Source organism: Malus sylvestris, chromosome 4, assembly GCF_916048215.2.
Source record: "Malus sylvestris chromosome 4, drMalSylv7.2, whole genome shotgun sequence".
Taxonomy (NCBI): Eukaryota; Viridiplantae; Streptophyta; class Magnoliopsida; order Rosales; family Rosaceae; genus Malus; species Malus sylvestris.
The window spans coordinates 22772368-22796865 of NC_062263.1; the positions used below are offsets into that span (position 1 = coordinate 22772368).

At 40.5% G+C, this 24498-nt stretch overlaps 1 long non-coding RNA gene and 1 other non-coding gene across 2 annotated transcripts; both read right to left on the reverse strand.

Annotated features, from left to right (window-relative positions):
- Positions 1 to 7151: 7151 nt before the first annotated feature.
- On the reverse strand, positions 7152 to 7256 carry LOC126620544 (small nucleolar RNA R71). The gene has a single exon (XR_007622562.1). It is a non-coding gene; the product is annotated as a small nucleolar RNA R71 (small nucleolar RNA).
- A 2198-nt stretch (positions 7257 to 9454) lies between these two features.
- LOC126618041 (uncharacterized) lies at positions 9455 to 9929 on the reverse strand. Its single transcript, XR_007621635.1, has 2 exons — positions 9820 to 9929; positions 9455 to 9587 (listed from the first exon to the last, which is right to left on the reverse strand). It is a non-coding gene; the product is annotated as an uncharacterized LOC126618041 (long non-coding RNA).
- Between the last annotated feature and the right edge of the window lie 14569 nt (positions 9930 to 24498).

Consider the following 24498-nt stretch of genomic DNA (forward strand, 5'->3'; position numbering starts at 1 on the left):
ATACAAAGTGCGGTATGACCAAAGAACTTGGGGTATAAATTATGGTCAACAACCTTTAGCCTTGTCCAAGTTGGTTTTCAAAGTGCGTTTGATTATTTTGTTGATGACTTCAACTTGTCCATTAGACTGGGGATAAGCTGGGGAGGCGAAACATAAGTTGATGTTGAACTTAGAGCATAACATCTTGAACTTATTGTTGCCGAACTGTAGCCCGTTGTTAGTGACTATCACATTGGGAATGCCGAATCTGTAAAGGATGGTTGCCAAGGGTTCTACTTCGGCCCACTTTGTGAAGTAGTCAACTGTAATGATTGCATAGTGGACCTTGCCCTTCCCTGCAGGCATTGGGCCGATCAAATCAAGTCCCCATTGGGCGAAGGGCCAAGGGCTGATCATAGGAGTAAGCGGCTCGGGAGGGGAGTGAGGAATAGTTGCGTAGCATTGACACTTACCACATGAGCGGGATATTCTGATGACATCTTGGTGGAGTGTTGGCCAGTAATATCCTTGGCGAAAAGCCTTGTGTGCTAGGGATCAAGATCCAGCATGATCTCCGCAGACTCCTTCATGTATATCCCGAAAGACAATTTCTGCCTCTATGGGCGTAAGGCATCTTAGGTATGGTAGGTTAAAACCCCGCTTGTAGAGTTGGTCATTAATTATCAAGTAATGGGTAGACTTGTATCGAATCTGCTTAGCTTGGACTTTGTCATTTGGAAGGGTGCCATGAGCAAGGAATTTATAAATCGGGGTAATCCAACTATCCCCTTTTGTAAGTTGCACACTTCCGCGGCCATGGTGCTTCCAACAATTCAACCTGAATTTTTCTAGGAGTCTGCATGACTGTTTGCAGCTCTAGGAACTTGGGTGATCTGGTAGTGGAAGTGCTTGAGCAACAGTTGTGTTTGTGCAAGATATGCTGCCATGGAGCCATCCTTAGCGTCAAAGTTGTTGGTGACCTGGTTAACCACCAATTAGGAGTCACTGAAGATATCAATTTGTTTAACCCCGAGGTGTTTGGCTAAACGTAAGCCTGCTAGGAGGGCTTCATATTCAGCCTCGTTGTTCGACACCTTGAATTTGAAATGAAGAGCATACTTCATCGCCACTTTGTTGGGGGTAGTAAGGACTAGTCCTGCTCCACAACCCTATTGGTTGGACGAGCCATCAACATATAGACTCCATGCTGGGGCTATTGGTTCTATTTTCTGAGCTTCTGAGGGTAATGAAGCCACTGCATTAGGCGTAGAAGCAATGTCAACAGGATATGTTATCGCCTATTTGATCATTCGCCCCAAAGTGTCAAGACTCTGAAGTATCTGTCGAAGGGGGTGATTAGTAAGTACAATGATGAAGTGTGCTTGGAGGTAGGGGCGAAGCTTCCGAGCAGTCATGACCAATGCTAGAGTTAATTTCTCAATGTTGGAGTATCGTGTCTCTGCATCTTGTAGAGCCCTGCTAGCGTAGTAGACAGGTCATTCGACATTACCCTCACTTCGAATGAGAACGAAGCTAACCGCTAAAGCCGAAACAGACAGATAGACAATGAGGGCGTCACCAATTTCAGGTTTGGAAAGCAAAAGGGCTTTACCCATATACTCTTTGAGGTTCTTGAACGCTTCGGCACATTCATCAATCCATGTAATGTACTTCTTACTTCCCTTAAGTGCTTTGAAAAAATGAACGCAGTTGTCTGTGGCCTTAGAGATGAACCTGGTCGAGGCTGCCACCTTGCCAGTAAGGCTCTGGATGTTCTTTGAAGTTATTGGCTCTTTCATGTCAATGATTGCCTTCATTTTCTCGGGGTTGGCTTCAATGCCTTGTTGGCTAATCATGAAACCCAACAATTTTCTAGAGCCCACGCCGAATGCGCATTTGTTGAGGTTCAACTTCATTCGATACTTCTTCAGGATGGTGAAGGTTTCAGACAGGTTGGTGATGTGCTGGTCAGCATGTTTGCTCTTGACTAGTATATCATCAACATAAACTTTCATGCTCTTCTCAATCTATTCAACGAACATTGAATTGACTAGTCTCTGATAAGTTGTCCCTGCATTTTTTAGGCCAAACGACATGACTTTATAGCAATATAGTCCTTTATCAGTAGTGAAGGCCGTGTGTTCTTGGTCTGGGGGGTTCATGAGGATTTGGTTGTACCCCGAGTAAGCATCCATGAAGCTCAAGAGTTCACACCCTGTTGTAAAGTCCACAAGTCTATGAATGAGAGGAAAGGGAAAGCTATCATTCAAGCATCCTTTGTTTAGGTCGGTGTAGTCGACACACATTCTCCACAAGATCTTTTGAAGCAAGAGACTTTCTTTGGTTGGATTTTTCTTAACAAGGACCACATTTGCTACCCATGTTGGGTAATTGACTTCGCGGACGAAGCCTATGCCTTTGAGTTTTTTAACTTCTACCTTCATTGCTTCTTATCGTTCAGCGTCATAATATCTTCGCTTCTGTCTCACTGGCTTGGTCTTGGGGTCAATACTCAAGCGATGACAGATGATATCTGGAGAGATTCCTGGCATGTCCTCGTATAACCAGGCGAAGACCTCATTTGTTCTCTTGCAAAAAAGAGATCAATGCTAGCCAAATGGGTGGTGACAAGGTGGTGCCAATCTTCACCATGTGATCCGGGTAATCTTTTGAGATAGAGACCTTATCTAACTCTTCAACAGGTTGTGCTTGCGGGGTGAAAGAGTCATCTCGAGGATCATCGAGTTGACTGTTGCCGCCATGAATATCCAAGTTAGCTTCGTTCGGGCTGATCTCTATCACTTAATCATGTATAGAAAGGGTTTCCTTGGGCACAGGCAGGTGTTGTTGCTCGACTAAAGTGTTGTAACATGATCGTGCACTAAGTTGATCTCCTCTGATGTAACCGTTGCCATAGGGGGTTGGAAATTTCATCAACAACATATGTGTGGATACCATGACTTTGAGATCATTGACGCCGGTGCGCCCAAGGATGACATTGTATGCTGTCGGGCAGTCAACCACTAGGAAGTTAGTGGTAATGGTATCTGTGTAAGGGCATGTACCAATGGTGAAAGTTAAGTGTATGCTACCTTTAGGTTGCACGATATCACCAGATAAGCTTATTAGAGGAGAAACTGAGTGATCGAGCAAGTGTTCAGCTACATTAAGTGCCCTAAAAGCTTCAGCAAACATAATATTGACCGAAGCCCCCGTGTCTACCAGGATTTGTCGTACTTCAAAGTTAGCTATGTGAGCTTCCACGATCAGTGGGTCATTGTGAGGGTAGATGATACCTCTTTCTTCCTCAGGTAGAAACATATTAGATCCCAGTTAGGCTTTTGATACTTGCCTCCCCTGATGTCTTCCACGTGAAACACTTGGTGGCCAGGCCTCAAAGTTCGTTCACTATTTTTCATGGCCCTGTTGGAAGATTTAGATATGGGTATGCCGCCACTTATGGAATATATCATATTCACTTGGCTTTGGTTACGGTTATCCCTTGGAGGGTGAATGAGGAATTGATCAATTTTTCCTTCACGTGCCAAAGCTTCAATATGATCACGAAAGGTGATACACTTTTCACCGTCATAGCCGTTATGCTCGTGGTAGCAGCAAAACGTGCATGTGTTCTTCGTGGGCTTGTAATCCGGCTGCCTCGGCTTTGGCTTCGGTATCAGGTGTGCTATGCTAGGGTAAATGGCCACACATGTGGCGTTCAAAGGTGTGTATGCATTATACCTCGAGGTAGGGCTTGTCCTGACACGTGCTTGACCTACTGTGTTGACTGCCTGGGGGCGGGGATTAATGTGGCGATATCCTTGGTCATCGCGATAGTGTCTCTTACTTCTTTTACTAAAATGAGACTGGTGAGGATGGAAATTTTTCCTTTTTCCCTGTGATTGATATGTATGTTGACTTGGCAAAGTATTAAGTAAGGCAGGGGGAGGCGCCACTTCCGTTTGGAAGGTTAACGTCTTCTCATTTGGTTGTATCTGGCTTCCACTCCCTACTTGCTGATAAGGGGTGGTTGTAGGGGGTTTCCCTTGATATATCCTTGTTTCGGCGGATGCGTGGTTGTAAACATGTGCCATCACCTTAGGGTAAGTCTTCCAAGTATTGGCATTGATCATGTACTTGAAGTAACAGTCACGTAGGCCTGCCGTGGAGGCCTTGAGGGTGGTATTGTCATATGCCTCAGCGCAGCAAGAATACTCATGGCTGAAGCGACCGACATACTCTCGTAGTGACTCGTCTAGCTTCTGGCGAATAGTGTACAAGTCATTTGCAGAATGCAAGCGATCGGTTTGGAAGATGTGTTGAGAGACAAACAGTTTCCTCAATTCCTCAAATGAGTCTACTGTCTTAGGTGAAAGACGACAATACCAGTTTAGAGCTCTGCCAGAGAAGGTGAAAGGGAAGAGAAGATATCGATCTTCGTCAGTGTGCATCTGATACCCATGGTGGACTCAAAGAGGTTAAGGTGTTTAATCGGGTCTTCACTTCCAGTATAGAGTTGTAAACCAAGCTTTTGTTTTGTCTTCGCTTGAAAAGGGGTGTCGAAGATCCTCTTTGTGAGAAATCCATGCCTGGGTTGGTTCCAGTCAGGTATTTCGGCTTGATGTTCGGCCTTCAACTTGTTTACTTCCTCAAGGAGCTGTAAGACGAGGGGGTCCTGAGCGGAATCATGTAACAAAGGAATTTTCTTCCGTAAGTCTCCATCGCCTTTTGGAAGTAGGAAATTTTGAGCAAGAGCGTGTGATTTTTCCTTGGACTCGCCGTACTGACTTCTAGGGTGAGTTTGTCAGAATACCTTCGAGTCTCCTGTACCTTCATGTTCCTCTGGGATCTGTCGTTCCTTCCCTAGATTGGCAGCTGGCATGGGTAGTGGGAGAGGACCGAGTCTTTCAGAAACCCTTGGGTCATTGATCTTTGAGCTTATGTCGACGTTGCTTTAGGAAGTCTCGACAGTCACGATAAACGGCTTTCGATCCTTCCAACCCTTCTGCAATGAGGTGTCTTCCTCCATGATGAGTAGATTTTATATTATATATTTTACCCTAATCTTAGTATATTTTGGTTAATATTTTGAAAGAATTTTGATACTTTGAATGTATTTTCAATATAGAACTTTCGACTTCCTCTGGAGCAAAACAGGACCAAATGGACGAATTTTGGAGTAATTCTAATTGGAGGATGTTCATGAGTCACTCAGCTTGATCGTATCAAAATCTGGGATTTTTCCACCTAGCGGTTATTTTTTGGCGATAAAATAAAGGAGCGATGCGCAGTGCTGGAAAATAACGTTTTTGAGCTTGAATTGCGTTTTTGGAGCCCAAGATGACATCGGATGGGTTCGTGGCCTTCTAGAGAAGTGTTCAGAATATTTCAAACATTAAATCCAGCTATATTGGGCCAGTTTTGGAGCAGCTTATGGGTCCAAAACGTGGCTGTTCAGATTTTAGGCGAATTTTACCATTTAATTTAGGGTTATGTTTTTTTTTTAAATTTGGATTAGGGTTTGAGTGGTGGCTTAGCAAATATATTGCTTGGCCGTCCACAGTTTTTCGGAACGCTTTATTTTATGCAATTTTGGAGACAGAGAGAAGTGCTAGGGTTTTGGAGATTTTCTACTTGAAGGTGTTTTCAATCCTTTTCTTAATAATATTTTCTATGATTTCAATTATGAATATGCGTAACTAATTTCTTTTGCTAGGGCGAAGCCTTGAGCCTTAGCATGAATAGGTTATTTTTATTTAATTGCTTATGATTGATTGCATGCATACTTTGAATTGTTAATCACCGGGATAAAAACTATCTAATTGTCTTAATGCCTGATCACCATTAGGATCTTTAGAAAAGTAATTTGATGCAATTTTGGTCGGAAGGTTCCATGAAATTGACGCTGGCTTCTTGTGATTAATAATTGTAATTTCACTTATGATGAACACCACGTCTTAAGAGTTGTATGGTTTTTCAAAGGTTTTTCATAAAGCATAATGAGTCTTTCATGTTCATATTTGATCCGAACGTCCGGACGGGTTGCATGTTAGATAAACGTTCTATGTTGGAGGTTCCAAGTAGAATATGAATTAGGAAAATCTAACCTTCAAAGTGGCATGTGTAGATCATGAGTAATTGGTAAAAGTTCATAGGATTGCTAGGTGATGGTGGAACCCTAGTGCTTTCTTAATTTGATTTCTCTCTTTTCCTCCCAGTTCTAATATTGCAGATTGTTAATTAATTTCGTTTTTATTTTAAGTAGGTTATAAAATCAATCACCTAAATTTCTACTTTACAATAACTAATTGGAATTTGGTTTGCCTTGAATTATTTAATAATCCCTGTGGAGAATGACCTTGCAAGATCCGTTTATACTACAACAACCTTGTGATTCTTGCAAGTATAATAAGAGTTTTTATCCCATTCACATGAGTAGTAAAATCCCTATCAAGAAAATGACGGCGTTGCCGGGGAATATTTAAAATAATTCATACTAATCAGATTTTCAATTAATTATTGCTGTTTATACATATAAAAAAAATATTATTTAATTTTCGTTTTTATTTTATTTTTACAGATTACAACAGTACAGCAGTGTAGATTTCAACAATCTGTGCATGGTCAGCACCCGTTCAACAGTGCAGAAATTGATTCCATTTGATCCAGAACTTGAGCAAACAGTACGGAGAGGATGCCGGGAGCAAAATTTGCAGTGGGTTCCGTCATTACAGGAGACTTTTCTGCAACCTTCATTTTCTGGGGACCTGCACAGTAAAGAAAAAATGGCATTTGTAATTCCAGAGGCGGGTCAGCCTTTGGGTGAATCTTTAATAGCCCATACCACAAATATACCAAGTTGCATTACTTATCCGGCAGTGGAGGAAGGGTCTACATTTGAAATAAAGCAGCACATGTTGAATATTCTACCTACATTTCATGGGTTATCATCTGACGATCCAAACATGCATATTGCAGAATTTTTAATGGGATGCAAAAATATTTTGGTGAGGGGATTCTCAGCCGAATCTATTAAGCTGCGTTTGTTTCCATACACTCTAAAAGATCAAGCAAGAAGATGGCTCCTCACACTCCTATCTGGTAGCATTAGTACTTGGGCCCAACTTAGTGAAAATTTTTTAAACAAGTATTATCCTGCTTCAAAGACTCTTGACATGAGAACTCAGATTTTATCTTTCGCCCAAAAGCCAAATGAGGAGTTTCATGATGCGTGGGAGCAGTTCAAAGAGTTGATTAGAAAATGTCCACATTCGGGTATTAACACTACTGATCAAATGCATATATTTTTCAGAGGGTTGAATATGACTACAAAAACTCTTGTCAACGCTTCATGCAGAGGTTCGTACAAAGATAAAAATGCACAAGAGGCTTGCTTGTTATTTGAAAAAATGGCAGCAGATACACAACAGTAGACAGTTGAGCAGCCACAATCTAGGTCTGTTTTTGAGATGTCTAACAGTTCTCCGTATGTTACAGCACAAATTGAAAAAATGGAGAAAATGCTTGAAGCAAAATTTGACATGTTATTACAAAGAATTCCAGGTTCACAGGTTGCAGTACATCAGCCCTTACAAGCTGCCTGCAGCATTTGCAACATGATAACTCATGATTTTATGAGCTGCCCACATAAAGATGTTTGTCCAGATTTTACAGCAGAGCGGGTTAATGCATTTAACAATTTCCAGCGTCGCAGATATGACCCGTATTCAAATTTCTACAACCCAGGTTGGAGAGATCATCCTAATTTAAAATGGGACAAAGATCAGCACTCTAGGCCTCAATTTCAACAGCTGGTACAACAACCTGCTGCACCAAAGGCTGCTTGAGAGGTTGCAATTGAAAAATTAGCAAATACTACCACTCAAGAAATCCAAAATCTACAAGCAGCAATGAAAAACATGAAAAAACAAATTGGGCAGATTGCTTTGCACGTTTCAGAATGAGCACCGGGTACATTTCCTAGTCAAACAGTACCTAATCCAAGAGGACGAGAAGAATGCAATGCTGTATGGACTTTACGGTCTAGCAAAAGTTATGACAACAAACATGAAAATTCTGCTGGAAATTTGCGGGCAGCAGATATGCCCCAAACTAAATCTGCAATTTCAGCAGATTCTGGGCAGCCACAAGACAGATCCGAAAATACTGCAGAAGCTACCACAAAAACTGCAAAACGCGTTTATGTGCCTCCAATGCCTTATCCAGAAAGGTTGAAACCTAAAGCTAAAGATCAACAGTTAACAGATTTTATGAAGACTTTGTCTAAAGTTCAGATTAATCTTCCATTAATTGATGCAATCAAGAACATTCCATCTTATGCCAAGCTTTTGAAGGATGTTTGCACAAAAAAAAAAAAAACAGAAGTTCGTTGGTTTTGAAAAAGTGATTCTTACAGAACAATGTAGCGTAGTTCTACTACATAAGTTGCCTCTAAAGAAAAAAGATCCAGGGAGTTTTACTATCTCTTGTACTATTGGCAATTCTGATTTTTAAAGTGCTTTAATTGATTTAGGTGCTAGTGTAAATTTAATGCCTTATTCTGGTTTTAAATGTTTAGGTGAAGGTGAGCTGAAACCAACCTCCAACATTATTCAATTGGCTGACAGTTCAATTATCTATCCTCGAGGGATCATTGAAGATGTTATTGTGAAGGTTGACAATTTATATTTACTAGCTGATTTTATGGTGTTGGACATGGATGGGGATTTGACAACACCCATCATTTTGGGCCGCCCATTCCTAGCAACAGCCCGCACTCTTATTGATGTTAAAGTCGAAACACTAACATTTCGGGTCGAAGATCAAACAGTTGTTTTTAGGTTGTTTGAAGCAAGCATACATTCAGGGGATAAGCAAGAATGCATGCGTGTTGATGCATTGGATGGTTTCCCAAGTGCCGAGTTTATGAGCAGATCATCAACTGACCATCTGTCCATAAAGCCTCCGAATTTGACTCATGATTGCATAAGTCCTAAACCACAGCAGCAAAGGGTGCTGCATGATGACCAACCAATTAACACTACGAAAAAACATGAAAATTTGCCAGACAGCCCAGATGTTAAGAAAATATAGCCTGGTAAAAAGGTGTGGCTGTTGAATACCAGTTTCAAGTTAGTTCTAAGGAGACAAGAATCTCGGTGGAAAGGCCCTTATATGGTTAAGCAGGTTTTTCAAAACGGTAACGTGGACATTGAACCAGAAGGCAGGGGTTGTTTGCTCAAGGTCAAGAAATATCAACTAAAACCATGCATAGGGAAATTTGGTGAAAGTGAGTCTTTGACTCTGAAGGCACCAGTGATCTAGCCACCGGACTTCTGCAACGTCTAGCTACAGACTTAAAATAAAGCGCTTGTTGGGAGGCAACCCAATTTTTCTAAACTCTTTCCTTATTTTATTTTTCGTTTGATTTTCACTTAAAAAAATAATAATTCAAAAATGGAAAATTGCAGGTTGATTTTATTTTATTTTATTTTTTAATGCATATTGGTTAATTGCAGGTTGGGAACGTGGAAAATAAAGCGCGTCTTATGCTGGAATCCTGCACCCAGTAGCAAGTCTACCTTCACATCAACCACATCTACACTATGCTGGAAATTTAAAGCAGTCAACATAAAAAGTCATACACAGATGCAAGTTTGGGGGAGATTGTTGCAGATCCAGCACAGAGACATAATTTTGAGCAGTTAATTTTCTGCAGTTCAGTTTTGCGATGCATGGAGGAGAAGCACAGTTAAATCATAGATCCATACACCACAGAACTGAGTACAACTATTATTACCAGATCTACAACAACTACACTTGCAGAGATTCAAGTTTTACCTCTCAGATGCACCGATCTGGGTCATGCGGCCTGTGCTGTTTTCGTCCGTTGAGCTTGTGTGTTTACTTCTGTTTCCTTGGCTCTATCATGGATCCGCATACCCTGTACACAGAGCACCATAATGAAACCATGCTGGGACATAAACCTCATCTTTACAGATCAAGACACATCACAACCTAGGATTCGTTTTACCTTCGGATGAGAGGCGGATTTGTGAAGTCTGAGTGGGAACCGGATTTGCATTGTAGCTGGTTTTCATTTTTCTTGTCATTGTTAAGCTTCCAGATCAACAAACGAAATAAACATAAGTATACACATGCAGTATGGAGTATCTGAGACATAAAACAAACCATATGGAGCTGCTCGAGTAACGTTGAATAGATGCACATATCTTACCTTCACATTTCCATGGCAGAAGCTGAAGGGTTTCGGGTTTCCGCAAAGACAAGCGCGTGGTGTAGATCAGCTCGGATTTGCAACTCTTGGGGGTCCTCACACAGATGAAACGACATGCATGTGTTAGATCTCGCTGCATTTCACTCATACACATAACTCCAAAACTGAACCCAAAAGATTTGCGAGGGATTTACCTTCCTGCATCTCAGCTTTTCACCTCACGCCACTATGGTTGCGTTAGAGAGACACGGCGGTGTGTAGATAGTTGAGCTATTGGTTACAGCATGAATGCCACACCTAGCGAGGATGAGGGAATAACTATGAACTGGAGGTTTGAATGGATGGCTGAGCTTGGGAGTTTTGAAAATGGGAAGAGATCCGAGAGAGTCTCTTCGGTTTGTCTAAAGAAAGAGACTGATCTTACGTTTCTGAGAGCAACGAAGAAGAGAGAGAGCGCAGTGACGAGATGTGGGGAAATGAGAGAAAAATGTGAGGGAATGAGGGCTATTTTTCATTTTCAAGAGATATGGGGTCTGAGAGCAAGAGAGAGAGTGAGCGTGTTTTCTGATACCAAGAGAGGGACTTAGGATTTCTCATACTAAGCAAATCAGAAATGAGAGATCTTTTACCTTTTATTTGGAATCCTAAGGAGAAGTGAAACTGATGCGCGACACGTGTGCCCATTTTCAGCTTCACGCGAGGGATGGTTTTGCATTGGCAAGGTATGGAGCCGTTCGGCTCTGGGCTCCATGACTGACACACTGCAAATTGATGCCTGACGCCAGTTTCAAATTCGCATGCCAACTGCATGCCATTCTCATGGGAATCCTATGTTTCTCCTAGAGTTTTGTTTTGCGGGATGGGCTCAATTCCGATTAATACATAATTGGCCTCGTGTGTCCTCTTGACCAGGTCAAGGTTTGTCTTACCCAATGGATTTAAATTCCAACCCAGGTGTGTCACTTTCTTTTATTTCCGTTTTTGGTTTCTTTTGAGTTTTTTTTTAATTTTACTTTATGTTTGCTTTCTTATAATTTCGTTTTTTTAGGGGAGTTTGTTAGATTTCGATGTTAGGTTGCTTGTGTTAATTTTTTTTATTTTTTTAATTTATTGTGCTTTTGTTTTATTTTCCACACCTTGAGGACAAAGTGTGATATAAGTTTGGCGGTGGAAAAGTAAATTTTAGTTTTTTTTATTATTGTGTCAGTTTAAGAATTTTCATTCTTTTTAAGTTAACATCCATAGATTATTTTAAACGTTAGAACAAATAGACATGATGAAGATTAATCCCACAATAGAGTCTTTTCTATTTATCGTTGCTTAGACACTAATTCATGAATTATACTTTGAACTTTGCACATCACACCAACATGGTTTGTGGGGAGTGAGATTGAAACACTTGTTGTTAGTCTAAGTTTATTTTTAATTTTTGTTTTAAGTAAAGTCAGTTATTATTGTGAATAAAGTAATAATTGTCTCACCCGAGGTTTTGCCTAGTAACCGGGCTAGTCTTGCCTAATTAGCAGTGATTCTCGCATCAAACGGTAGAGTTTTGGCATGGGGCATGGTGGTTAATTGGTTTCATAGCCTTTTCAGCTCGGGTTAATAAGTCCTTAGGGGTGTTCTACACCTAGTGCCTTAAAGCCCTAGTGGTTTGGGAGTCATTGACCTAAAGCTCGCTACATGGGTTGGATCGAAAGCTTAAGTGAACCGACATTGCACGACCACTACTATTACTAAAAAAAAAAAAAAAAGAGCGAAAAAAAAAATTAAAAAGAAAAAGAAAAAGAAAAATAGTTATATTTAAAGTTAGTATGTGTGAAATAAAGAAGGACGAGAGGTAAGGGTTTTAGTTGAGTCTCCTTAACTATGTGGTTCATTTTACACCAAAGTTTGTGAATTCTTTTCTAATTGATTCTAAATGGCTTAGACTCTGTGGTGGGATTGGTTGGAACTTTTGAAAAGATGTTCTTGTTTTTAAAATTTGCTATGGATTGCAACTTTGAAGGTGAAATTTTTTGTTAGTTAGTTTCAGTTAAGTCTTTAGTTTGTTAGTTTTTATTTTTTGTTTTCTAGTTTTGTTTTGCTTGAGGACAAGCAAAAAGCTAAGTTTGGGGGTATTTTGATGAGTAGATTTTTTATTATATATTTTACCCTAATGTTAGTATATTTTGGTTAATATTTTGAAAGAATTTTGATACTTTGAATTGTATTTTCAATATAGGACTTTCAACTTCCTCTGGAGCAAAACAGAACCAAATGGACGAATTTTGGAGTAATTCCAGTTGGAGGATGTTCGTGAGTCACTTAGCTTGATTGTATCAAAATCTGGGATTTTTCCACCAAGCGGTTATTTTCTGGCGATAAAATAAAAGAGCGATGCGCAGTGTTGGAAAATAACGTTTTTGGGCTTAAATTGCGTTTTTGGAGCCCAAGATGACATCGGATGGGTTCGTGGAGAAGTGTTCAGAATATTCCAAACATTAAATCCAGCTATATTGGGCCAGTTTTGGAGCAGCTTATGGGTCCAAAATGTGGCTGTTCAGATTTTAGGCGAATTTTACCATTTAATTTAGGGTTATGTTTTTTTTTTTTATATTTGGATTAGGGTTTGAGTGGTTGCTTAGCAAATATATTGCTTGGCCGTCCACAGTTTTTCGGAACGCTTTATTTTATGTAATTTTGGAGACAGAGAGAAGTGCTAGGGTTTTGGAGATTTTCTACTTGAAGGTGTTTTCAATCCTTTTCTTAATAATATTTTCTATGATTTCAATTATGAATATGCGTAACTAATTTCTTTTGCTAGGGCGAAGCCTTGAGCCTTAGCATGAATATGTTATTTTTATTTAATTGCTTATGATTGATTGCTTGCATACTTTAAATTGTTAATCACCGGGATAAAAACTATCTAATTGTCTTAATGCCTGATCACCATTAGGATTTTTAGAAAAGTAATTTGATGCAATTTTGGTCGGAAGGTTCCCTGAAATTGACGCTGGCTTCTTGTGATTAATAATTGTAATTTCACTTAGGATGAACACCACGTCTTAAGGGTTGCATGGTTTTTCAAAGGATTTTCATAAAGCATAATGAATCTTTCATGTTCAGATTTGATCCGAACGTCCGGACGGGTTGCATGTTAGATATACGTTCTATGTTGGAGGTTCCAAGTAGAATATGAATTAGGAAAATCTAACCTTCAAAGTGGCATGTGTAGATCATGAGTAATTGGTAAAAGTTCATAGGATTGCTAGGTGGTGGTGGAACCCTAGTGCTTTCTTAATTTGATTTCTCCCAAAACTGTTTTCTTTTCCTCCCAGTTCTAATATTGCAGATTGTTAATTAATTTCGTTTTTATTTTAAGTAGGTTATAACATCAATCACCTAAATTTCTACTTTACAATAACTAATTGGAATTTGGTTTGCCTTGAATTATTTAATAATCCCTGTGGAGAATGACCTTGCAAGATCCGTTTATACTACTTCACTTCTCCTACTTCGGGTCCAAGCAGCTGGGTTGAGAGAAGTCTCATGTTGATCAATGTTTTGATGATTAGCTCGCTCCTCATCAGGGATACCCATGTCAAAAGAAAATGACCCTCTGTGTTGGGGGGCATCCAAATGATGGTTGATGTCCACAGGAGCGACAAGCTCGCGTGTTTGAGTACGCCTAGTTTCGTGGAACATCTCGAAGAGCTTCTCATATTGTTCCTGGAGGATCTTATTCTTTATTGCTATCTTGTTGTTCTTAGCCTCCAACTCATCGACTTTAGCTTGAAGAGCAAGCTTCTTTTATTCCTTCTTTCGCAGCCTACACTAGGCGCGATGGGGGGGTGTCGTTTTGTGTGCTATGGCTTCCTTCACTCCCCATGTTGGAGAATGATGCTTGGTCAAAAGAGAGTGTACGGATAGTGGAAACCAGCTTGACAAAGCTGAAGAGAGTAAGAATAAATGGGATTCCCACAGACGGCGCCAAATGTTGATGCACAAAATCAGTGAGGACTTTGGTACAACATAAAGTGTTAAGTTTGTGACATTCGCTAGATTGCTCCGGTCACTAGCATGGATCGATATGTAAATGGATAGAAACAGGGAAGCTAACACAAAATGTATGTGGTTCACCCAGATTGGTTACGTCCACGAGGTAGAAGAGTTCTCATTAATTGTGAAGGGTTTACATAAGTACTTAGGTTCAAGCTCTCCTTTAGTGAGTACTAGTGAATAATTTAGTACAAATGACATTAGGAAATATTATGAGAGAATGATCTCCTTTAATAGAAGAGAGTCTCTAGCTTTGTTCTAACTTTGACACATGTCGTGCTGTGATTGGCCTCTGATATCGACACGTGTCGCGTTATGATTGGCCTTTGATGTCGACACGTGTCGCGCTGTGATTGGCCTCCTGGTTGGAGGGAAACTCTTGTGGATCCTTTGATGGTATAACTTGGACCGGTGCTCAGTAGTTTTGGGATTAGTCAAGTATGGTACAAATTGTTCTCCCTTAAGTTCACTAGTGAGGGAAGCTCATCGGTTGGGGACTTGCAAGATCCAAGCCGCTAAGTAATCATGAAACATCTAAGTACCGAAGTGTGGTATCATTTTCACTTGTCTTATCTATCTTATAGGTATATGTGGCATCTTCTCTAGAAGTACTTTTCCTCTATCCAGGGGTGATATCTTTAACCGATGGAGATGCACAAGGTAATGTATCAATTTCACTTGAAGCTTACTTGTAGTTTCGGGCTTGGTAAAGCACGATACAAACCCTATAATAGGAGTCCCCCAAGTCTCTAAGCGAGGAGATCTGCCGAAAGAGGTGACAGACAAGGTAAGCAATCAAAGTTCCAAGCAATCAGTTTCAGATTAGAAGTTTGATCTCGGGGTCTGGCTTATTGTTCTTTTTCTCATTGTCTTGTAGACCGCAACAAGGACAAAGAAAAAGACATGGAGAAAAGATGATATGAGATACTTTTGGTTTTGAAGAAGTAATAGATGAATCGGCACGTCTTCTGTTGCACTTGTTTCCACATGCTTCCTTGTATCCTTTTCACTTGCCCTATCTGTTCTTCAGGCAGATGTTGTATCTTTTCTGGAAGCACAAGATGTTAAAGATGAGTACTCGGGAGCAATGTTAGGTAAGCAATCAGGCAAGGGATTCCAGGCAGTCAGTTCCTGACTGGACGCTTTATTCCAAATGCTGGCTGATTGCTCTCTTTCTTTTTGTCTTGCAGGTAAGAGTAAGGGCAAAGGAAAAGATAGGGAAAAAACATGATATAAGATACTTTTGTTTTTGAAGAAGTAACTTTCCACAAGCTTATTCTTGAACTGGGCTGAAGGGTTTTCTGGTTTCCTCCCGAGTATAAGGTCAACTCAAGAATTTGAGGGTCAAAACAAGTCCATCAAATCTAGAGTACGTTCGACCCTGATGATATGGGATACTTTTGCTGTTGACAAAGTAATGGATGTGGCATGGCGAGGCTTTGCTATTTGGCGACGATGTTAGCGACAGGTTGTTGAAGCTTTTCAAGCTATTCAGATAGGGCAATGATGTCGAGCTTTGATTTGACTTAGACTCCTCTGTCTGGATTATGTGGTTCTGCAGGAAGGGCGTTGTGCTATAGTATCTGTTCTAGCTCATCGTTGAACCTTCTGCTTCAATCTTTTGTATCGCAGAAGTGGTGTGCAACCTTTGCATTTGAATGGTCATTCAGAGCATTACATCTCAGCGACTCATCCATGCTTGGTAGCTTCAGTGTAAAGAGCCAATATTGTATCAACTATTCTGAGGTATTTACTGAAAGAATTCGCGACTTTGACAACAGTTGAGGATGAGTACTCGAGAGCAATGTTAGGCAAGCAACCATGCAAAGGTTCCAAGCAATCAGTTCCAGATCAGAAGTTTGATTTTAGGTTTCGACTGATTGCGTTCTTTCTTCTTGTCTTGCAGGTAAGAGCAATGGCAAAGGAAAAGACATGGAAAAAATATGATATGGGATACTCTTGCTTTTAACCCTGATGATATGAGATACTATTGCTCTGGTGTGGCTTGTTTACAGAGGTATCGGGGGAAAGGAAACTGAGTATTTCGAGAGACTCTGCTGGGAGTGCCCTCTCGGATGTGAAGAAGAGTTGAGCATTTTTTTTATTTGTAGGTCTGCCTGGCTGTGGAGGATGGAGGTTGACATATATAAGAATTGTCCTAACAGCGAGTAGTAATGTTGTTCCTTTACCCTTCTCGGTCATGGCAATGTAGTGGGAGTTGCAAGATTCACGTGTTTTAACTTTGTCAGAGCACTTTGAAAAAGTGGTTCGTGGTATCTGGAAAGTTGATGTTGTGTGTGAAGATTGCAGACAATTTTATCCAAGGAAATATGGCTCTCGAAGTTTGGAGAGTGGTGCCTCTTCAATTTTCGAGCAAGAAGATATGTTAAAGATCTGGCTCTCGAAATTTGGAGAGCGTTGCCTCTTCGATTTTTGAACAAGCAATCCTATTGAGGATCTGGCTCTCGAGATTTGAAGAGCGGTGCCTCTTGTTAGGAGTCTGGCTTTTGAGATTCGAAGAGCGGTGCCTCTTCGATTTTAAGGAAACAATCTTGTTGGGAGTCTGGCTTTCAAGATTCGTAAAGCGGTGCCTTTTTAATTTTTGAGCAAGCAATCCTGTTAGGAGTGTTTTCTTGGATGTGAGTAAAGGTTGTGCATTTTTGCCAGTCTGTCTTGCCACGAAGCACAGAGGTTAACACACATAGGGACTTTCCAATTATCAAGCAATAATGCTATTCCTTTACCCTTGTGGGTAATATTAAGGTAGTTGGACCTTTAAATTTTATGTGTCTAAACTTTGTCAGAGATCTTTGGCAATGTTATATGTGGTACCCGAGGAGCTGATGTTGCGTGTGGAGATTGTCAATAGATTTTACTCATGAAAATCCGCTTCTCGAAATCCGGAGAGTGGTGCCTCTTCGATTTTTGAACAAACGGCATTGTTGCCCTTTCTTTTATAGGGGCACCAATTGTATGCAAGAAGTACGTTCAAAGAGTTATTACTTGTAGGAATTTTCCCCTTATTTTTGTACTTCAAAGATTTATTGGACTCATTTTTCCTTCATCATTTATGAAAATGTCTAGCCCATCCGACCGTCGTTTTGACTTGAACTTTGGTGAAGAGGCAGCCATGTCTCCTCAAGATAACATATGGCGCCCATCCTTCTTATCCCCTACTGGTCCTCTTACCATTGGGGACTCTATGATAAAGAATGATATGACTACTACGGTAGTGGCTAGGAACCTTCTCACTCTCAAAGATAACAGACTACTTTCCAAACGGTCCGATGAGTTGGCTATTAAGGATTTTCTGGCTCTCAGTGTTCAGTGTGCGGGTTCTGTGTCTAATATGGTTTAACGCCTCTTTGCTTGAACCCGCCAAGTGGAATCATTGGCGGCTGAAGTGGTAAGTCTCAAACAGGAGATCAGAGGGCTCAATGACGAGAATAAACAGTTACACAGGCTCGCACATAACTACTCTAAAAGCATGAAGAGGAAGCTTGACCAGCTGCAGGAATCTGATTGTCATATTTTAATTAATCATCAGAGGTTTGTGGGTTTGTTCGAAAGACATTTATTGCCTTCGTCTTCTAGGGTTGTACCACTCACTGATGCTCCAAATGATCAACCTTTGGTGCCTCATCTTTTTGGGGTTCTGCCTTGTACTGAGGATCCAAATGATCACCCTCCGGTGCCTCCTATTTATGAGGCTTTGCCGAGTGCTGAGACTTCTCATGAACAACCTTTCTGAAGGCCCCCTTCTGTTTTTTTTTTTATTTTGATTCATATGTATGCACGTGTCTGTAATTTATCGGAGATATCAATAAATAAGTTTTACTTCATTCATCGTATTGTGTTAAATACACTAAGGCATCATTCACTAAGTTTTTTGAATTTTTTCTTTTGTTGAAGTTTGCATGTTGAAACTTTGTGGGTGGATCCTGTAAGTTGAGGTAGTGCTCCCTTAATTTCCCAAGTGAGGAAAACTTCTCTGTTGGAGACTTGAAAGATCCAAGTCATTAAGTAGTCGTGAAACTTCCAAGTACCGAGGTGTAATAGTATATGGTAGGAGTCCCCCAAGTTTCCGGTCGAGGGAGTTGACGAATGAGGTTTCTTGCTACTAGCCAATTTTCCAAAGTAACAAAACTTCACCATTTTCCTTTCTAAGTGGTAGCCCAAAACTCCTTCTTCATATATATTTGGTATAAAAGTTGTTAGGCCCAAAGAAGGGGAGGCCTAGGCCTTTTTTTTTGTTGAAACTTTGTAGGTGAAGCTTTGTAGGTGAAGCTTTGTAGGTGAAGCTTTTGTGTTGAAGCTTTGTAGGTGAAGCTTTTGTGTTGAAGCTTTGTAGGTGAAGTTTTTGTGTTGAAGCTCTGTAGGTGAGGCTTTATAGGTGAAGCCTTGGTGTTGAAGCTTTGTTGGTGACGCTTTTGTGTTGAAACTTTGTAGGTGAAGCTTTTGTATTGAAGCTTTGTAGGTGAAGCGCTTTTGTGTTGAAACTTTGTAGGTGAAGCTTTTGTGTTGAAGTTTGTTGGCACCATAAATTGAATTTGCTTCACACTATCTTGATCAAGAGTGTGTGAAGCTTTTGAAAATTGTAGTTGCTCTCCATTGATGAAGCTTTGTTTGATGTTGAAGCTTTGTAGGTGAAGCTTATATGTTGAAGCTTTTGTTGGCACCATAAATTGGTTTTGCTTCACACTGTCTTGATCAAGAGTGAAGCTTTTTAGAATTGTAGTTACCCTCCATTGATGAAGCTTTTGTTGGCACCATAAATTAGTTTTGCTTCACACTATCTTGATCAAGAGTGTGTGAAGCTTTTGAGAATTGTGGTTGAACTCCATTGATGAAGCTTTTGTTGGCACCATAAATTTGTTTTGCTTTACACTATCTTGATCAAGAGTGTATGAAGCTTTTGGGAATTGTGGTAGAACTCCTTTAATGAAGCTAATGTGTTCACCTCATCCCCCCTTCCTTTTTTTTTTTTTTTTTAGGGTGAGAGGGAAAGCTGTAAGTTTGAAATTTGAAAACTCCCTAGCTTGTGTGGAAGTTTGAAGACTTTCCATGTGGGGTTTTTTCATGATTTGAATTTTAAATTTTGAATTTCTTTGGCCATGTTGAACCATATAAGAATGATAAGTTTCCACTATTTTCATTGTCTTTATTTGCTCATTTTGTAGTGATTTTTGGAGACAGAGTGCTCTCTAGTTGAGAGGGATTCTGGCATTACTTTGCACCATCTTCAGGTTGGTAAGTCTTCTCCACTAGATCGCATGCTTTCATTTTTGTTGAATTGTTTGAGTGTTCATGTATTTGGTTGAGAACATAATGAACTGGTTGAGCTTTTCTTCATGCCCTAGGAACTTCCTTATGTTTCGATCTTTCATGTGCTGATAGAGTTTGTTTCTGTTTGTTGTAGATGTTAGAGTCTAAAAGTCTTAGTGATGAGGGCTCCCCTAATTCTGGCTCTAGGTTTGAGCTTGCGATGTTGGAGTCTTCAGGGCCTTTGTTGGAGTCTTGTACAAAAGAAACGTTTGGTGATCTTCACAACTGTCAAACCTTAGCCAATATTGGTTCTTCCTCCTTCATGTCAGTGGGTGAGAGGGTTGTTTGTGATGCCATACCCATATTTCGCTCCGAGTTCACAGCGGACCATTTAGAGAAAAACTTGTTAGATAGCGAAAAGCAGCTTGAGGCCCTAAGGCAGTCATGTAGTATCCCTTGTAGTGTAGGAATGCGCTTGGTGCATCATGAAGAATTGTCCTCTGAACCGCCCAAGGGTCATGTTATGTTTTATACCCAAATATTATTGACCTTAGGGGTGAAGCTGCCTTTGCACCCGTGGTCGCAACAGATGCTATCTTTCCTTGGATATACGTCTGGGCAACTCTACCCTAGTTTTTGGGATACCTTGATCTGGTTTTATATTATTTGGATGGAATGTGGGTTAGGTGAGCATTCATTTCATCAATTGCGCTACTGCTATAAGATGCGCTTGGTGAAAGTATGCATTGGGCATTCCGAGTGTGCATGTCGGAGTGAGAGAAAACGTATTATTTTTGGTAAGAAAAAAACGTACTGCACTTGGAAAAACCGTTGGTGCTTTCTTTATAATGATTGGGAGTATGCTAAGGGTGTCACGCATGAACGACGTGTTCCTACTCACTTCCAGATTGTAGGTTCTAATGTATCCATTGTTTGCATTATTTGCTATTTGTTGTGATTTTCTCTTGTTTCTAACATTTTTCTTTGTGCAGTGACGCGAGGGACCATCAAGCTGTCCAGACGGAAGCTAGCTAACGTAGAGAATGTGTTGAGAGTGCCCAAAGAGGATAGACATTTGGGCAAGCTACGACCCTTATTTCGAAAGTAAGATTTCCAGCCCCTAGTGTTGGAGTGCCAGAGACGAGCAAGTAAGTTGTATCTTTCATTTCGCCCCCTCTTTCTTTTACAAAGTTGCATTCTTTACTTTGATTTTTCTTGTTCAGTGGAGAAAGTGCGTAAGAAATGGGGGGATTAACGCCAAGAAAGGGAAAGCACCCATGTTAGTTCCCGTAGATGACATTTTGTTTCACAAGGGAGCTTGTAAGCACTGGGTAAGGCTAGCCCCTAGACTTAAGTCGCAAGAGGAGGTCCTCAAGAATACTGCCTCAAAGAAGGCTGAAGATGAGGCCATCGGGCGTGCTGCTGCCATAGTTGTAGGGGAGGAGAGACGACTGTTGCCTCATCTTCCTACCATCAATCCCATCTTTCCTCCAACCATGGAGTCTACTGACCAAGAAGGTGACCCTAGCTTCAGCCGTAAAAGGAAGTACAAGGAAGAGGTTGGCAACATCCATTGGAAGGACTTAAAGGTTGCCATGCAACCAAGTAGTTTTAGGTATGTCAATAATTGCCTGGCAGGACGTCGATCCACTGTTGACAAGCTTGGCGAGCCGCTAGATGAGGACGAATCAGATCGTGACCAGATGATGAGGCTATCTTCTTATGTAAGTGTCATTTCTTTACTTTCTCCCATCTTTTTCCTAGTAGTGACGATCATCTTATCATGTAGGTCATGACCGAGTACGACGACATATTACAAGAGGTCGAGCGGTACAAGGCAAAGTTTAAAGAGAATAAACAGGGCCATAAAAAACGAGCAAAGCTTTGGCTGAGGCCATCCACCTCAAGGATCAAAACTTTGAGAGTTTGAAGAGGCGGAATGGTGAGAACGTGAGGCTCAAGAAACAGTTGGAAGCGACTGCGAAACAGTTGGAGACAACTATCCTTGAGGTTTCCAAGGTTTAAAGGGAGTTGGATAGTGCCTTAGTTGAGGCTTCTAGGCTGAAGATAAGTGTCCCAACTGAGAGGAACGCTGCCGTGCAGGAGTTCTTAAGTTCTCAGGCCTTTCATGATGCCTTTAGACCTCACTGCATCTGGGCGGCTAATTTTGAGAAAAGGAAATGGATGGCCGTCCTTAGGTGTTACGACAATGGAAGCATTATCCGAAAGTACCGTGATGAGATGGACGAGTACCGATAAAAATGTGAAACCATCATCCTCGTAGTTGATCCTAGTAGTGAGGATGACTCTGATAATGAGGCTAGTATCGGTGAGCAGTCTCAAGATAGTGAGAATGGTCCTGGATATGCTGAAGATGGTGGTGATGGCAATGAGGTTGAAACGCAGAGTGATACTGTTAGGGGTTCGGCCTCAGATGAGGATGACTCATAATGCCCTTTTTCTGCATGTACTCTGGATGTACGAGTTTGTTGTTTGTGTGGTATGTGCCATGTACTCTGGATGTACTAGTTTGTTGTTTAATCCAATCGATCTCCGCAGCCGTTGTAGACAGTGCTCGATATTCAGCTTCAGTGGAAGAACAAGAGATAGTATTTTGTTTCTTGAAGGACCATGAGATGGGGTTTGAGCCAATAAAAACAACCAGCCCTGTAGTGGATCTCCTATCATTGGGATCCCCTGCCCAATCAGCATCACTGAATGCTTGTAAATCCAATCCTCCTTTGGAGTAATGAAGTCCACAGCCTTTAGTAGCCTTGAGATACCTTAGAATTCATTTAACTGCCACAAAATGAGCTTCCATAGGACACTGCATGAACTAACAAACCTGATGCACATCGAATGCAATATTAGGTCGAGTAAAGGTAAGGTATTGAAGTGTTCATACATGGCTTCTATATAATGCTAGATTATTGTAACGTTTCCCATCATCCTTCAACAATCTATTGTAAGGTAGGAAAAGAGTAGCACACGGTTTAGACAATTCCATTCCAGACTTAATGAGCAAATCATTAACATATTTGTCCTGAGAAGGGAATAAACCATCCTTCTTATGAACAACCTGAATACCAAGGAAGTAATGCAATGGCCCAAGGTCTTTGATATCAAACTCTTGAGTAAGAGCATGTATAACATCTAATATTGCTTGAGATGCATTCCCCGTGATGATAATGTCATCCACATATAAAAGGAGAATCACAACTGTACCATTCACAACTTTAACAAATAAAGAGGAATCACTGTAGGTGGATTTAAAACCCAAAGTTGGCAAGAAACTAGTGAATCTGTCATTCCAAGCCCTTGGGGCTTGTTTAAAACCATATAGGGACTTATGTAACTTACAAACATAGTCACTATGAATGGAATCAAGAAAACCAGGAGGTTGAGCCATATAGACTTCCTTTTGTAGTACACCATGTAGAAAAGCGTTTTTCACATCAAGTTGTCGAAGATTCCAATTAAAATGAGCAGCCAAAGCAAGCATTAACCGCACAGTGGTTGGTTTAACCACAGGACTAAATGTCTCGCCATAGTCTGTACCTTCCTCTTGATTGAACCCCTTTGCAACCAAACAAGCCTTATACCTCCCTATAGAACCATCTGCATTCTTTTTAATCTTGAACACCCATTTGCAGCCTACCAAGTTTCTGTGAGGATGAAGAGGTACAAGAGACCAGGTTTCTTGAGTATGAAGAGCACTCAACTTATCTTACATTGCAGCCAACCATACTGGAGATTTAAGTGCATATTTGTATGTTGCAGGTTCAACTTTGGTAAGATCAGCACCACCATTTTCATGAACAAAAACTAGTAGAGCAATCTTTTTAGAAACTCCATTCTTGGACCGAGTCTGCATAGGATGAATATTTAATGATGGTATGGACAAAACCACTTTAAGTTCTCCCTAAAATTCAGGAACCACAGAGAGTGAATGAGAGGATTGTTGTGCAATGCCAGTAATGGGTGGAGTGTCAGTAGAGAAATTGGAGCTGAATCGCTTAAAGTTGCAGAATTGTGATCATGCAAATCTGTAGGACTAATTGTAGCTGGCAGAGGCACATATTCTAGGCTTGGTGTATGAGAGATTGATGGTATAGTAGGTATAGAGTTAGACTGAGGTGTGACAATAACATTATTAAGATTGGGGGTTAACACAGGTGTGGATGTGGAAACTATGGGCAATAAAGTAGGTACTTTGGAGTATTGAGAAACTACAGTGATGTATGGAAATTTTGTCTCATCAAATAGTACATGACAAGATATAAACACTCTTCTTTTGTGAACCTCAAAACAGATATAGCCCTTATACTTTGAGGCATACCCCAAGAAAATACATTTTGTAGTTCTAGGTTGCAGTTTAGAATAATTATAAGGTCTAAGCAAAGGATAGCATGAACAACCAAATACTCTAAGGTGATTAATCTCAGGAATGGAGTTAAACAAGACCTCAAAAGGTGAATTATTTTCCAATGTTGATGAAGGCATCCTATTAATGAGATAGACCGAAGCTTGACAAGCAAATGACCAAAATGAAGGTGGTAAAGAGGCTGTTTGTAATAAGGTAATGGATGTCTCGATAATGTGTCTATGTTTCCTCTCGGCAAGCCCGTTTTGTTTTGGGGTATGTGGACAAGACATGTGGTGAATAATGCCTTTGTCCACCAGAAAATTTTGAAATGGTTTGCCTATATATTCCCCTCCACCATCACTTTGAAACATTTTAATAGAAGCATTGAATTGGTTGACAATAAAGTGATAGGAAGAGACAAATGTGGTACCAACTTCACTTTTATTGCATATTGGGAAAATCCAACAAAACCTAGTACACTCATCAATGTAAGTAACATAGTATTTGAAGCCTTCAATAGAAATACAAGGAGCCGGGCCCCAAACATCACTATGTATTATCTCAAAAGGTTTTACAGATTTGGATGAAGACACGGGAAAGGGAAGTTTAC